Raw genomic sequence first — 17500 nt, 5'->3', positions numbered from 1 at the left:
TCACCAACCAGATGGACAAGATGGACTGGCAAGCCGAGCCACGTGCTACACAGCTCATCAAAACTAGCAGCACCAAGAGGAAGAAGACCAACATCAGAACTAGCAACCCTGACTCTGAGAATTCGAGTTGCACTAGTGAACCTGGAGAAATAAGGAGGAAGCCCGTCCGCAAACAGCGCAAACAGCCTTCCCGCGTACACCTACCTGACGGACCAAGCACCAGCAAAGCTGCTAGAGAAAATCTAACAAGTAACAGATTTGCTTCACTCTCTACAGATGAAGACGACGAAGAATCTTCGGCCAGCGATGACTCCACTGAAGTCATAGGACTAGCTAAGGGCCAACCAAATAAGGAGCCTGCTAAAGAACCTAAGACGATCAGGCCACCACCAATTTTTATTCCAGACGTGACCAATATCAAAGCGCTTACCAATGCCATAACTGGCGCCCTTGGCAAAGCAGTAGAATTTACATATAAAGCCACTAAAAACAACAACATTAGAGTAATGACGCCAGATAAAGCTAGCTTCACTGCACTCAAGGCATTTCTCAATGAAAACAACAAACGGTATCAGACCTTTCAGCCCAGAGACGAAAGAGCCTACCGGATAGTGGTCAAAGGCCTGCACCACTCTACTGAGCTGGTCGAGATCAAGGAAGGTTTAAGCAACTACGGGCACGAAGTAAGAGACCTTTATAACCTCACACAAAAAAGCACAAAAAAACCCCTAAACATATTCTTCGTAAATCTCGAGCCGGCGAAAAATAACAAAGACGCATACAAAATCAAAAGGCTTTGCTGCTCTGTGGTTACAGTCGAGCCTCCACTGAAGTTTAACGATGTCCCCCAATGCTATCGCTGCCAAGGATACGGACACACTCAAAGATACTGTCACCTGGAACATAGATGTGTGAAATGTGGAGGCGGACACTCCACGTCGGAATGCTCAAAGAAGAGCAGTGACCCGGCCTTCTGCCTGCACTGCCAGGGTCCCCATGTGGCCTCATACAAAGGATGCCCAGCTTATAAGAAGGCAAAGAGCCTCTTAACGGCAAACAGACAGACAGCTCCAAGAGATGGACTACCACTAAACTGCAGCAAAGTGAATGCAAACATTAGTTTTGCTAAGGCTGCAAAGAGCACCTACGAGGCAAATCAAGCTCCCTGCCCGGATTCACAGCCGGACAATCAACTTAATGCGATAGTGACAAGGCTAGAGGTCATGTTTGAAAAAATGATGGATAAAATACTAGGTCAAATGACACAGATGCTGGAAACTGTTTGCTCCACATTATGCAAGAAGGTTTAGAGATCACGATCTGGAATGCTAACGGCCTGTGCAAAAACAGGCCTGAGGTTGAGCTTTACTGCAAGACCAACAATACCGAAATTCTCCTCATATCTGAAACCCATTTCTCTGAAAGATCTTACTTCTGCCTACGAGGCTACGACCTGATCTCAGCCAATCACCCCAACGGGAGAGCCCGCGGCGGAGCTGCCATTCTAATTCGCAGCAACATAAGCTATGAGATCCTGCCCCCAACTCTGGAGGAGTGGATCCAATGCGCAAAAATAAGAGTGAGTACCACGCTGGGAGACGTCACAATAGCCGCTGCCTACTGCCCCCCCAAGCACAATGCTAGGGACGAAGAATTCGGGACGCTAATGGACAGCCTAGGCACAAGGTTTCTAATAGGTGGAGACTTCAACGCCAAGCACACCTGGTGGGGCTCCAGAACAAATAACCCTAAAGGCTACGCGCTGTTCAGGCAAACCCGGTTAAGAAACCTCGACTGCCACAGTACAGGCGCACCTACATACTGGCCTACAGACCCATATAAGGTGCCAGACGTCCTGGACATCGCGATAACTCGTGGTTTGGATACTGGCAGAATCCAAGTCAGAGAAGTAGAGGACCTCCTGTCTGATCACAGCGCCATAGCCATCTCTATATTTGCTGCACCCATGAGGAAGTCTGCCCGCAAGAAGCTTATATATAAAGCCACTGATATTGGCAAATATCAAACCTGGTTGGACAACTGCACCAATCCCAGCCCCCCACTAAATAGCCCGGAGGACATCGAAGCGGCAGTCACAGAGCTAACAACTCATATCCACAATGCGGCGTCACATGCGGCGCCAAGACTCTCAAGCCGGCCCAGAGTTGAAAATAGAGACGTTCACCTCTGGTCACAACAAGTGGCCGAGCTGCTTGCTGAAAAAAGGCGACTGAGGCGGGTCTGGTTCCTGTCCAGGAACCCGAGGGACAAGACAGTCCTAAATAGAATCACCAAGGAACTGAAAGAGACACTCAAGATTCTGAGAAAAGATGCCCTAGATAGTTTTCTTACGCAGCTTGCCCCTAACGACCCACAACACAATCTGTGGCAAGTAACCAAGCACATTAAAAGGCCACAGAAAAGAATCAACCCAGTAAGAAAAACTGATGGCAGTTGGTGTAGAACAGAATCTGACAGAGCCAATGCCTTCGCCGAGCACTTAGAAACTGTGTTCACCCCTTTCAGCAGGTGCACGTCAGAAGAAGCATCCGAAACTGCACACCAGCTAAGTGTACCGCCCGAAGGAACGGAAACGATTCCACCGGTACATGAAGAGGAGATAGCGGAATACATAACTGCGCTAAACAACAAAAAAGCCCCAGGCGATGATGGTATCAATGCAATGGCATTAAAGCTACTACCGCAAAGAAGCATCTCGTTCATCTCCAAAATATATAACAAATGCATGGAAATCGGCTACTTCCCAGCGCAATGGAAAAGTGCACAAGTAGTAATGATACCTAAGCCTGGTAAACCTGAAGATAATCTGGCCTCCTATCGCCCGATTAGTTTACTGCCAGCGCTCTCAAAGATACTAGAAAGAGTATTTTTGAGTAGAGTTTTGCCAGTATTGGACGAGGCCGGTCTGATCCCGGATCACCAATTTGGCTTCAGGCGCTGTCACGGAACCCCGGAACAATGCCACAGAGTTGTTCAAACTATCCTCGACGCATTTGAGGAGAAAAAATATTGCTACGCCGTATTCCTCGATGTCAAACAAGCCTTTGACAGAGTTTGGCATCCTGGACTCCTGCAAAAGCTCAAGGGTAACCTCCCACACGCCTACTTCTTGTTTCTGGCTTCATATCTGGAGAACCGAACATTCCGAGTTAAATGTGGGGATACAGTGTCCAACACCAAACACATTCATGCTGGCGTCCCTCAAGGAAGTGTTCTGGGTCCGCTGCTCTATAACGTGTACACAGCTGACTTGCCCGTCACTGGGAACCCAAACGTGCGCGTTGCCACGTACGCCGATGACACGGCATTTCTCACCATCTCGAAATCACCTGGCGAAGCTAGCTCACTGATGCAGATGCAATTGAACCTCGTCAACGACTGGCAAAAGCGATGGAACATTACAGTCAATGGTGACAAGTCAACTGCGACTACCTTTGCACTCCGCTCGGGTAACTGTCCACCAGTTCAACTAGACGGAGTCACAATACCAGAAGAACCCAATCCTAAATATCTGGGAATAACGCTAGACAGGAAACTCACCTGGAGAGCACACCTAACAAAAAAGCGAAACCAGTGTGAGCAGCGACTAAAAGCCTACTACTGGCTTATGGGCAGGAGATCAAGGCTTTCCACCTCCTCCAAGATTCTGACCTACAAGGCGATCATCAGACCAATCTGGACCTATGGAATCCAGCTCTGGGGTACAGCCTGCAGGTCCAATATCCGGATCATTCAAACTTTCGAAAACAAAGCATTACGCATCGCTACAAACGCACACATATATCATGATAACGCCACCATCCACGATGTTCTCAAGTTCCCCTGGGTAAAAGACGAGATTGCCAAAAGCAGCAGACGATATATCAAGCGATTACACAACCATCCCAACACACTAGCCATTTGTCTGCTAGACAACAGCCAACAAAGGAGAAGACTCTGCAGAGCCCACCCACTGGATCTCCCATGGAACAATATAGCCATTTGACCTTCTGTCATGGAATAACATAGCCATTTAACTCTCTCTAAGAATAACAACTATACTAAGCTCAATACATGAAATACACATAAGCTAAGTTTATAATTATACAATTTAATGGTTGTCCACGATGGATAGTATTAAATCAATAAACAAAATGAAAAAAAAAAAAAAAAAAAAAAAAAAATGAATAGGTTTTTTGACACATCATCTATAATGGCGATATTTTTTTCAAATGCTACCATTCACCTTAATGTCTTCATGTACTAATTTAATAATACACTTTTATAACTTCATTATTCTCCTTTTATAAACATAATTGACTTATGCCGGCAAGGCAACACTCCACAGTCATATGAATTTACCGTATTTAAAATTTTTCATATGACATGCCTTGCGCGACACCACTCCCTATATAGGTTTTTTGACACATCATCTATAATGGCGATATTTTTTCCAAATGCTACCATTCACCTTAATGTCTTCATGTACTAATTTAATAATACACTTTTATAACTTCATTATTCTCCTTATATAAACATAATTGACTTATGCCGGCAAGGCAACACTCCACAGTCATATGAATTTACCGTATTTAAAATTTTTCATATGACATGCCTTGCGCGACACCACTCCCTATATAGGTTTTTTGACACATCATCTATAATGGCGATATTTTTTCCAAATGCTACCATTCACCTTAATGTCTTCATGTACTAATTTAATAATACACTTTTATAACTTCATTATTCTCCTTATATAAACATAATTGACTTATGCCGGCAAGTCAACACTCCACAGTCATATGAATTTACCGTATTTAAAATTTTTCATATGACATGCCTTGCGCGACACCACTCCCTATATAGGTTTTTTGACACATCATCTATAATGGCGATATTTTTTCCAAATGCTACCATTCACCTTAATGTCTTCATGTACTAATTTAATAATACACTTTTATAACTTCATTATTCTTCTTATATAAACATAATTGACTTATGCCGGCAAGTCAACACTCCACAGTCATATGAATTTACCGTATTTAAAATTTTTCATATGACATGCCTTGCGCGACACCACTCCCTATATAGGTTTTTTGACACATCATCTATAATGGCGATATTTTTTCCAAATGCTACCATTCACCTTAATGTCTTCATGTACTAATTTAATAATACACTTTTATAACTTCATTATTCTTCTTATATAAACATAATTGACTTATGCCGGCAAGTCAACACTCCACAGTCATATGAATTTACCGTATTTAAAATTTTTCATATGACATGCCTTGCGCGACACCACTCCCTATATAGGTTTTTTGACACATCATCTATAATGGCGATATTTTTTCCAAATGCTACCATTCACCTTAATATCTTCATGTACTAATTTAATAATACACTTTTATAACTTCATTATTCTCCTTATATAAACATAATTGACATGCCGGCAAGGCAACACTCCACAGTCATATGAATTTACCGTATTTAAAATTTTTCATATGACATGCCTTGCGCGACAGCACTCCCTATATAGGTTTTTTGACACATCATCTATAATGGCGATATTTTTTCAAAATACTTCCATTCATTTTAACGTTTTCATGTACTATTTTTATAACAATTCAATATAATTTTATATAAGTTGATAAAGGTTATATATAATATATAAAGATTAATGTCATTTATAATTTTATTTGTATATTAATAATCATATATCAATATACAATATATAAAAATTTCATAGTCACAATTATTTTCCAATGTATTTTTGAAATGTCAAATTGTTATATTATTATTATTATATATACAGTTTAATGTTGTTTAAGTTACAATTTAATTATGTATGTTACAGAATAGTCTTCAATTTTTGTATTATTAATATTAAGATATACATTTCTTCACATCCAAGCAAAATTTCTGTATCACGTATCATATAAAATTTAAATATGTTTTAGAAGAGGCTAATAAGAATAGGAATAAAAAAATGTAAGTATTCTGTTTCTTCTGTATTTGATGATTTCCATCCGTCAATTCCATATTTTCCTGTATGTGTATGTATATATTTCAATATTGCATTATATGTTATATATACATATATATATATATATATATATATATATATTGTTCTATGCTTTCCTAAAAAATAATTGAAGTTTTAATACTGGTAACAATTTTATATATTTTTGTTCATCCAAAAATTTCAAAATATTGTATAGTTATAAATATTGTTCTACGTTATATGCTCCCCTCTTCAATAATTATTGAAGTTTTAATATAGGTATTGTTTATATAAATTTTTATATATTCCATCCGTCAATTCCATAATTTCACATACAATATTGCCTTAAGTATATTGTGTATATAAATATTGTTGTATGTTATACGCTCTCCTAAGTAATAATTGAAGTCTTAATTAGCTATGTATATATATATATATATTATATATTCCCATCCGTCAATTCCATAATTTCATATATATATATATATATATATATATATATATATATATCAATATTGCCTTAAGTGTTTATTGTATATATAAATATTATTCTATTCTATATACTCTCCTCAATAATAATTGAAGTTTTAATTCAGGTATGCGTATATATATATTTTATATATTCCATCCGTCAATTCCATATATATATATATATATATATATATATCAATACGGCTTTAAGTATTGTATATACATATATTATTCTATGTTATATGCTCACCTCAATAATTGTTGAAGTTTCATTATAGATATTGTGTATATATATTTTTATATATTCCATCCGTCAATTCCAAAATTTCATGTATATATAAATACATATATATCAATACGGCTTTAAGTATTGTATATATATACATATTATTCTTTGTTATTTGCTCTCCTCAATAATTATTGAAGTTTCAATATAGATATTGTGTATATATATTTTTATATATTCCATCCGTCAAATTCCATATTTTCATAAATATATATATCAATATTGTTTTAAGTATTGAATATATATATATTGTTCTATGCTACATATAAAATTTAATTGAAAGCAACGTAGATGAACAAATTTCGTAGAGTAGGCATACAAACATCAATAAATATATAACAATTATAATAATTTGATAATATATTTTAAGCGAATGTATAACCCAATTATACGAATTATGTTCGTCTAGTGTTACTTTTTTTCGAATCATCAAGCAAAGGATAAGCTTCAGTGGATCGCAGTATGGCAGCTGCTCAACCACTTACAACACCTTGCCTGTTACAAAAGTCGTTTACAATTGATTCTAGGCTTTGACATTGTATTAAATAATGTTTTAAAATATAACTAGCGCGGCATCAGGTGATCGAAGATCCTCCCAATTTACTATGTTATAAATAACATTGGCATCACATCCATTGTCGTTAATAAAACAAATTAAAAACTTTTAATGGTTTAGAAGCCATACAATGCAAATTGCCCCTTATTTATCATTGCAGTCCAGCACGGATACGACCTTAGAGGCGTTCAGGCATAATCCAACGGACGTAGCGTCATACCACTGTTCGCTCGAACAAGTATTGTGCCATTGGTCCGTACCTGCGGTTCCTCTCGTACTACGCAGGAATGCTGTCGCAACAACGTTTTGTCATTAGTAGGGTAAAACTAACCTGTCTCACGACGGTCTAAACCCAGCTCACGTTCCCTTGCATGGGTGAACAATCCAACGCTTGGTGAATTTTGCTTCACAATGATAGGAAGAGCCGACATCGAAGGATCAAAAAGCGACGTCGCTATGAACGCTTGGCCGCCACAAGCCAGTTATCCCTATGGTAACTTTTCTGACACCTCTTGTTAAAAACTCTTTAAACCAAAAGGATCGATAGGCCGAGCTTTTGCTGTCCCTGTGTGTACTGAACACCGAGATCAAGTCAGCATTTGCCCTTTTGCTCTATGTGTGGTTTCTGTCCGCACTGAGCTGGCCTTGGGACACCTCCGTTATTATTTGAGAGATGTACCGCCCCAGTCAAACTCCCTACCTGGCAATGTCCTTGAATTGGATCATACCTGAGTAATTGGAGTTATACCAAATTTTTAAATCAATAATACATAAATGCATTCTCTCATTAAAGAATTTGTTTGCGATTATATAACAAACTCGTGATACTTTGATCAAGAAGCTTGCATCAAAACCCAATACCATAAGACATAATAATTATATCCGTATAATGGCTAGGAAATGATACACGTTCCATTTAATCAAGTAAGTAAGGAAACAATAAGAGTAGTGGTATTTCATTGTCGATACCAAACCGAAGTCTAATATCTCCCACTTATTCTACACCTCTTATGTCTCCTTACACTGCCAGATTAGAGTCAAGCTCAAAAGGGTCTTCTTTCCCCGCTAATTATTCCAAGCCCGTTCCCTTGGCTGTGGTTTCGCTAGATAGTAGATAGGGACATGAAAGTCAGTGGGCTTAACGTGAGCACCTGCCGCGATGGCTTAATCTCACGGTTCCTAGTATAGGATTAATTCAAGCGTCAATCACCGCCCCCTTGGAACAATTCCGCAGGTACCAATTAAAGACACGACTGTTTGGTTGTGACTTCTACCTTGGTTTGGCACGAGGACTATCTAAGCCTCTTCCGTAATCTGGGTCACGGAACCCGGTTGTATGACGCAACTCCACGTCGAGCGATGCTCTACCCGCATTTGGGTGTTAAACCACAACCACCACGATACTCCCCGAAGGGCCGCACCAACTAACCAGGACGGAACAAGTTCCGTGGGCTCCTGGTTACCCGTGGTACCAGATTAAAAGCCTCCGGTCAGGCCTCGTACCAGAAGGGCACTTCCAATTTAAACTCCAAAACAGTTAAGGGTTGGTAGCCCCATCACAACACAATGTTCAACAAAAATTACCATTCAGAAACACCCCCACATTCGTACCCCCACATTCTCACATCTACCATCCATCATCATTCATACAATTCCTTCCTGCAATTGCAAACGTCGCCTGGAAAATGCAGCTCTAGCAAACTCACTCATTCTTCTAACCCTATCACTAGTGGAGAGTGATTGACTTACGTCAAACCCGCCACTAACCTCACTTATACCCATCCCCCTCAGATCTCGAAAATCTGCATACCTTGTGCACTCACAGAGAACATGCTCCCATGTCTCAGCAGCCGAGCCACAACGGCATTCTGGACTGTCATAAAGGTTCCTCGAATGCAAGAATGCATTGAGGGAACCGTGACCAGTCAACAGGAATCCAAGACTCAGGCCGAACCCAAAGTCTGGTCGGCTGCCGGCAAATGTAACCTCCCGTATAAACCGATGAGTGACACGCCCATTCACGCTAGTGTCCCATCTGACTTGCCAGTCAGACAAAACACACTCTTTCACCAATCTCTTGCATTCACTAAGCCCTAAACTCTCCACATCCCTACCCGCTAGCCAATCATTCTGCAGCAATGGCAGCCGCCTCTTGATCCTGTACATCAAGGCTCGACGCCTGATCTCCAAGTCAAGAGGGGCTACTCCTAACAGTACCTGCATTGCCTCCGTAGAGACAGTGCGGCACACAGGCAAACAACCTAACAGAAGCACTCTCTGGCAAGCCAGCACTTTCTTTCTGCCGACCACAGTCGTGACCGCCTTGCACCATACAGACGATCCATATGCTGCACATGCAACAAACAGACCCTCATAGATGGTGCGGACAGCACGTCTGCTTAGGCCCCAGTCAGACCTCAAAATACGACGCACTTGCCCCACCAAACCAAGTAGCCGGGCCTTGAGACCAGCGATATGAGGAGTGAAACACATCCTCTCGCCGAAGGTTATGCCGAGATATTTCACCTCAGACGCATACCTCACATTCACTCCATTCAGTCTGACAATGGGTGGCCGACTAGCTGCCAATCTGCCCTTGAGCAGCATTGACACTGTCTTGTCCATTGCAAGACTGACCCCAACACTTTCACCCCACTCATACACAGTGCGCAAGCACATACCCGCATTCGTCTCGATCTCAAGACGCGACCGACCCTCAATCAAGATAAGCAGATCGTCCGCATACGCACAACATTTACACATCTGCTCAAGCTGCACCAGCAAGGGGTCCATCATGAGGTTCCAAATGAATGGGCCACAGATAGATCCCTGCGGACAGCCACGAACCACATTTACGCTCACACATTCACACCGCCCTACAGCACACGCACGTCTGCCAGAGAAATAGCTCTTCCAGAGAGCTAATTCTCGGCACCCGCATTCATCCAACCTTCTCAAAACACTCGCCCAACTCAGGTAGTCGAAAGCACCTTTAAAATCAACAAAGATGCCCAAGACATACGTGGAGCTGCTAGCCTCAACAGAGTCACTAACATACCTCCAAGCATCCTCAACACATCTGCCCTGCCTAAAACCGAATTGCCTGTCAGACATTTGGTCACTCATTCTCTCCTGAAGCCTTTCTACCATAATCCTTTCCAGAACTTTTCCAAGAACCGGAAGAAGACTGATGCCCCGAAAAGATCTAGGATTGCTCCTGATCCTGTCAGGCGACTTCAGGAGCACTATCACTCTCGCACACTTCCATTCACTGGGGAAATAACCCTCATTCAGACACTTCGCATACATCGCATTCATATACTCTGGAATTGACTTCCAAACACTTTTACACATTTCTCCAGTGAATCCATCCATACCAGGTGACTTCCTCGACTTTAACCTCGAGAAAGCCACCTCCAACTCACTATCCAGAAGCGGATCAACAGGCCTAACCACACTAGGTGGTGAGTCCTGATGATCCGCTCTGGGGAAGAATTCATTCAACAAGACATTCATGCAATCCCTCCATGCCGTTAACTGAACGTTACCAACACGGAGGCTACTTACATCCGTTTCCCTGCCTCTACCTCGAACTATTTTATAAACACGACCCCAGGGGTCATCCTTATTGCGCTCCAGGAAAGAGCGCCATTCATCTTCTTTCACCTTTACAAGCATTTGCTTGTACTCATTCATACACCGACTATATTCAATCCTGAGTTGGGCTGCACCATCCGCATTGGTAGCTCTGGCCCTTTGGAATCGCTTCCGCAGAGACCGGACCATCCGCCGCTTGGTGCTTAACTGATTCGTCCACCACTTCACATGCTTAAGGTTGACCTTACGGTACCTCTCAAACATGCGATCATTCGCACCAGTTATCCACCCATTCACACATACGACCTGCTCATCCACATTCAAATCATTAAATGCATTAAGCGGAACTTGCGTTGCCGCCTCCTGCACAATGAGCCCATGAAGGGACCAATTCACACTACAAGTGCGCCAGCGATTACCCCCAACACTTTCGTTCCTCGTAATAGTGTGTGTGACAACAATCTCAATCGGATTGTGGTCACTCACACCAAGCCCACCTAGTACACACCAATGAAAAGCATACATACTCATTGCCACCGCATTCACTAGAGTAACATCAATGTCACTCTGACCCACCGGACCCGCAAACGTATACCACTCACTGGGTTCGTTAACGACCCGAACATCCTGGGACACGGCCCACTCGGCTAGCATCTCACCCCGTGTGTGGTTCGAATACCCAGACGAATGTCTGGATACCTTGCTGAACCACATGGGGGATGATGCATTCGCATCAAGACCAAGGATGACTGGTACGCTACTAACCAGTAGTAGCACCTCATCCAAGTAAGCAATGTATGGTTCGAGGGGATCCCCGAACTTACAATACATGCTCACTACAAAAATCCTGCCAAAACTGCCGCTTAGGCTCACACACACCCCCCAGTCAGTTGAACTCACCAAAGTGCATTCAATACTGACATCATTCACAATGACAGCGGAGTTAGCCCTGCTGTCAGGGAATACTCGCATACATGCGGGCAATCCCCTTACGCAACCACCGGTCGCGTAGGGTTCCTGCAGCAGGGCAACGACGCTGCCCCTTTCACACATCATAGCCCCCACATCACACATAGCTGCATACGACCTTTGACAATTCAGCTGAAGAAATCTGCTAGACATTTTAATGTCTAGCATTCGCCCGCGCAACAATCGCCCCGTATATGGGACAGGCTAGAGACATCATCAGATGTCCCGACGGCTTCCCCTTAAAGGAGCAATTGCGGCAATTCAGTGCATTGCTGCACTGAGCCACGCGGTGACCCATCTGGCCGCAGCGACGGCAAACGTCCTCTTTGGCTCTGCACTCCGCCACCTTATGGTCGAAGCCAAGGCAGCGGTAGCATCCCGGTACCAGGTCAAAACTTCTCACTCTAAAAGAAAACCATTTTATGTAGCAGCGTCCGATTTCTAAAAGGGACTGCATGGCCACCACAGCACCCTCGAGGACGATATTAACTGCTACATTACCTCCCGCCGCCCATGGCTTACTTGTCATCCGGACACCTTTCTTAAAGGCTTCAAGTGACATTTTGTCCTTTAAGTTCATCTCGTAAAGGTCACCCATGAACTCGTCAGGGGTGATCTGCGAGTGAACGCCCTGAACCACAACTTTCGGCCCTAATTTATCATTCACACACACTTCCAATCCCACCTCGTTGAACTTTGTGTTCTCCACAATTTTCTCACGCTCGGCGACCGATGGAGTCCGAATTAACGCACCTCCATCCCTTAGAGGTTTCACCTCATGTATCCGCACACCAAGAGAGGGACCTACCTCCTTCACCACCTGCTCAACGACGTCCTTAGCGGTTTTGCCAGCAGCCTTGCTGCGCACAACCAAGGACCATGTCTCAACTGGCCGAGGCATCTCCGGGGTAGACGGCACTGCCGACCTGGGACCCCCTCTGGCGGCGTTCACCGACGGAGCCCGCGCTTGGCCGGCTGGAACATGCAATTCATGCGAAACGCCTGCACCCCCGCAAACGGCCTCCAAGCGCCCCTGCAGCCGCTCATTCTGCGCCACAAGCGCGAACAGGAGCTGCTCATACTGCCCTGTATAATCGACTAACTTGCAAATGAGCGACCCCGTGGCTCTCTCCTTGAGTGCAAGCTGCAATAAAGCTCCCGTTATCCCCTTCATCTGCTCGACAGCTGTTCCTTTCCGCTTCCTCAAAGCCGCCGCACTTGTCGACGGCCCCTCCACGGCAGGTTCAGACACATCCAAAACGCTCATGGCATGAGGAACGGCAAAAACCCGCTCCTCCACATTTGCACCCGCTGCTCCGGGCGAGCCATCTGCGGCTCCCGCGGGAACAGCGCTCCCCTCACGCGCACCAACTGAGCTGACAGCGCTTTCGGAAGTTGCCTTCCTCAGGCGCTGCTTGCTCCTCCGCCTTACCTCGCTGTTCGATGACGACTCCGACAAGGTCACCTCATCTTCCGACGTCATCCTACAATTTTCAAAAGCCCCCTTCTCAGCGGGCTTCTTTTTGCGTGGCGGCATCGTCCGCAGGTGTGCGCTTATCTATTTAATATATAAATAGCACGCACACACACACACACACGTAGAAGCTGGCGGTTTCACACACACACACGAACGCCTGTTGCTCACGCAGCAACGACGTAAACAAAGCAATAAAACTTTATTGCTGATAAGCGCACAAAATGTAAACAAGATACCGTTGCTTGAAAGCACCGTTATCTTAAAATTGTTTGCGAAGCGAGCGATGAAATAAACACGTCTGTTCCCAACGACTGTCTGAAACGAACTGAGTAGATAGGGACAGTAGGAATCTCGTTAATCCATTCATGCGCGTCACTAATTAGATGACGAGGCATTTGGCTACCTTAAGAGAGTCATAGTTACTCCCGCCGTTGACCCGCGCTTACTTGAATTTCTTCACTTTGACATTCAGAGCACTGGGCAGAAATCACATTGTGTCAACACCCGCTAGGGCCATCACAATGCTTTGTTTTAATTAGACAGTCGGATTCCCCAAGTCCGTGCCAGTTCTGAATTGATTGTTAATTGATAATCGTTATAATTTAAAAGAACTAATTGGTAGCCCAACTAGTATTCTTAAAAATTTTAGCAAGAAAGTTCCACAATTGGCTACGTAACTAAACTATCCGGGGAACAAGAAACTACCATAAATGATAGAAACTTTATTTACCCAGAACGAGCACATAAACCATGTTATTGTTTCCCAATCAAGCCCGACTATCTCAATCTTCAGAGCCAATCCTTATCCCGAAGTTACGGATCTAATTTGCCGACTTCCCTTACCTACATTATTCTATCGACTAGAGACTCTTCACCTTGGAGACCAGCTGCGGATATTGGTACGGCCTGTTGAGAAGTTTGCGTGTCCCCACCATAAATTTTCAAGGTCCGAGGAGAAAATATCGACACAACAGTATATGTCATGCTCTTCTAGCCCATCTACCATATCTCTCTGCGAAAGACTTCCATGGTAGTACGGCTATAAAACAGAAAAGAAAACTCTTCCGATACCTCTCGACGGCTTCTTTATGGTCGTTCCTGTTGCCAGGATGAGCACGAGGCCCATATTTAATAACAAACGGATACTCAACAGGTTACGGAATTGGAACCGTATTCCCTTTCGTTCAAAATTATTCAAGTGTATAAAAATCGGTTAGATGACAAATATATTTAGATTTTTCTTTACTTGAAAATTTTCGGCTTTCGCCTTGAACTTAGGACCGACTAACTCGTGATCAACCACTGTTCACACGAAACCCTTCTCCACTTCAGTCCTCCAAGGTCTCATTCGATTATTTGCTACTACCACCAAGATCTGTACCAATAGCGGCTCCATGCAGGCTTACGCCAAACACTTCTATGCACACCATTGTACCTTCCTACTCACTAAAGTTTCAAAATTTATATTACAAGTAATATAAACCATCTACTTTAGCGGTAATGTATAGGTATACAACTTAAGCGCCATCCATTTTAAGGGCTAGTTGCTTCGGCAGGTGAGTTGTTACACACTCCTTAGCGGATTTCGACTTCCATGATCACCGTCCTGCTGTTTTAAGCAACCAACGCCTTTCATGGTTTCTGTATGAGTTGTTAATTTGGGCACCGTAACATTACGTTTGGTTCATCCCACAGCGCCAGTTCTGCTTACCAAAAGTGGCCCACTGGGCACATTATATCATAACCTTAAACTTCATATCAAGAAAGTTAAGGTTCTTACCCATTTAAAGTTTGAGAATAGGTTAAGATCGTTTCGACCCTAAGGCCTCTAATCATTCGCTTTACCAGATAAGATTATTTTATACAACAGTTAAATGCACCAGCTATCCTGAGGGAAACTTCGGAAGGAACCAGCTACTAGATGGTTCGATTGGTCTTTCGCCCCTATACTCAATTCTGACAATCGATTTGCACGTCAGAACTGTTTCGGTCTTCCATCAGGGTTTCCCCTGACTTCAACCTGATCAAGTATAGTTCACCATCTTTCGGGTCACAGCATATATGCTCAAGGTACGTTCCAGTTAGAGGCATAAATAATATAAATATTATTATACATAACTATATAGAGCGCCCCGGGATTGCGTTAATTAACTATAAATAGTTAAAAAACTAATCCCATTAATAGTCAAGTTAATTACGCTATTAGGTTTATATCCCAATAACTTGCACATATGTTAGACTCCTTGGTCCGTGTTTCAAGACGGGTCCCGAAGGTATCCTGAATCTTTCGCATTGTTAATCATACAAATGCATATAATAAACACAAATATCAATGATAATTATGCCATTATATAATTCCGAAAAATTAACGCACTGTAATCATATAAATCTATCAGCACTTTATCAAATTTATATCTTTTATTTTATGTTAAAATGCCAAGCATATAATTCAAATAAGCAATCAGACATAATTTTATGATAAATATTTATGCTAATAGATTACAATGTCCTTATATGGAAAAAATGCACACTATTATTATAATATTGTTTAAAATATTACAATTCTAATGATGAATTTTCCATAACGGATATTCAGGTTCATCGGGCTTAACCTCTAAGCAGTTTCACGTACTATTTAACTCTCTATTCAGAGTTCTTTTCAACTTTCCCTCACGGTACTTGTTTACTATCGGTCTCATGGTTATATTTAGTTTTAGATGGAGTTTACCACCCACTTAGTGCTGCACTATCAAGCAACACGACTCTTTGGAAACACCATCTAGTAATCATTAACGTTATACGGGCCTGGCACCCTCTATGGGTAAATGGCCTCATTTAAGAAGGACTTAAATCGTTAACTTCTCATACTAGAATGTTGATGTTCCGTACACTGCATCTCACATTTGCCATATAGACAAAGTGACTTAGTGCTGAACTGATTTCTTTTCGCTCGCCGCTACTAAGAAAATCCTTGTTAGTTTCTTTTCCTCCCCTAATTAATATGCTTAAATTCAGGGGGTAGTCCCATATGAGTTGAGGTTGTATAAAACAATGTTAATTGAACATTATTTATTGTTCAATATAATGGATAATACTTTTGTTCTGAAGTTCCATAAATTTTACAACAATTCTTTTATCACACATCATTAATAAGAGGCAATTCTAGATTAAGGAAAAATATATTTTTCTTTTATGCTAGACATTCCTCAGTATTATTTGATTTGAAAAAAGAAAATATAATTCTTCAGTTTTCTCATACAAAATATACAATGAGTAGTACATCCATATATATATTAATATTATGAATAATTTATGCATATCAGAGACACACATAATCTATCCAATAATATACCATATGCTTAAAACTTCGAAAAATTTTAAACAACTTAGTTAGCAAAGTCTTACAACCCTCAACCATATGTAGTCCAAGCAGCACTATAAAATTAATTAAAGTACAAAACAGCATGGACTGCGATATGCGTTCAAAATGTCGATGTTCATGTGTCCTGCAGTTCACACGATGACGCACAGTTTGCTGCGTTCTTCATCGACCCATGAGCCGAGTGATCCACCGCTTAGAGTGATAATTTATATTGGTTTATTTCATTACGTCACAAATGTTTTTATTGAAAGAAATTAAAAATACACCATTTTACTGGCATATATCAATTCCTTCAATAAAATTGTTTATACCTAAATTGTGTTGCGAAATGTCTTAGTTTTACATATACTTTAAAAATATGGTATGAATAAAATTTTTATATAGATAGAAGAATTAAATATTTTTATAGAAATATGCAAAGCATTAACCTGAAAACAGGTACAACACATAAAATTTAGGTTGTTGCGTTTATATAATGTATGCGCATATAATAATGAACAATACATCTGTGCAACGCATGTATATTATGGTACATATACACGCAAGTTTTTCATCATTAAAACGCATAAACACAGACAAATCCCAAATTGAAAATGACAGATATTATATAAATATATATTAATTGGGAATAAGTATGTGTATATGTTTTTAAATGATTATTCATTTATATTCAGAAAAATTTTATATATTTCTATATATAAAATTGTTTTTATTAACGGAAATGAACATTATACAATAATGATCCTTCCGCAGGTTCA

At 41.6% G+C, this 17500-nt stretch overlaps 2 non-coding genes across 2 annotated transcripts in view; both read right to left on the bottom strand.

Moving 5' to 3' along the window:
* Positions 1-16764: 16764 nt before the first annotated feature.
* On the bottom strand, positions 16765-16943 carry LOC116650200 (5.8S ribosomal RNA). The gene has a single exon (XR_004303183.1). It is a non-coding gene; the product is annotated as a 5.8S ribosomal RNA (ribosomal RNA).
* A 535-nt stretch (positions 16944-17478) lies between these two features.
* LOC116650203 (small subunit ribosomal RNA) overlaps positions 17479-17500 on the bottom strand; it is a 1995-nt gene continuing 1973 nt past the window's right edge. The window contains exon 1 of the ribosomal RNA XR_004303185.1: positions 17479-17500. This exon is cut by the window's right edge and continues 1973 nt beyond it. This is a non-coding gene — a ribosomal RNA (small subunit ribosomal RNA).

Source organism: Drosophila virilis, unplaced genomic scaffold (genome assembly GCF_030788295.1).
Source record: "Drosophila virilis strain 15010-1051.87 unplaced genomic scaffold, Dvir_AGI_RSII-ME tig00002283, whole genome shotgun sequence".
In the NCBI taxonomy this organism is placed as follows: domain Eukaryota; kingdom Metazoa; phylum Arthropoda; class Insecta; order Diptera; family Drosophilidae; genus Drosophila; species Drosophila virilis.
The sequence above is the reverse complement of the archived record's forward strand: the minus strand, read 5'-3'. Positions and strand labels throughout refer to the sequence as shown.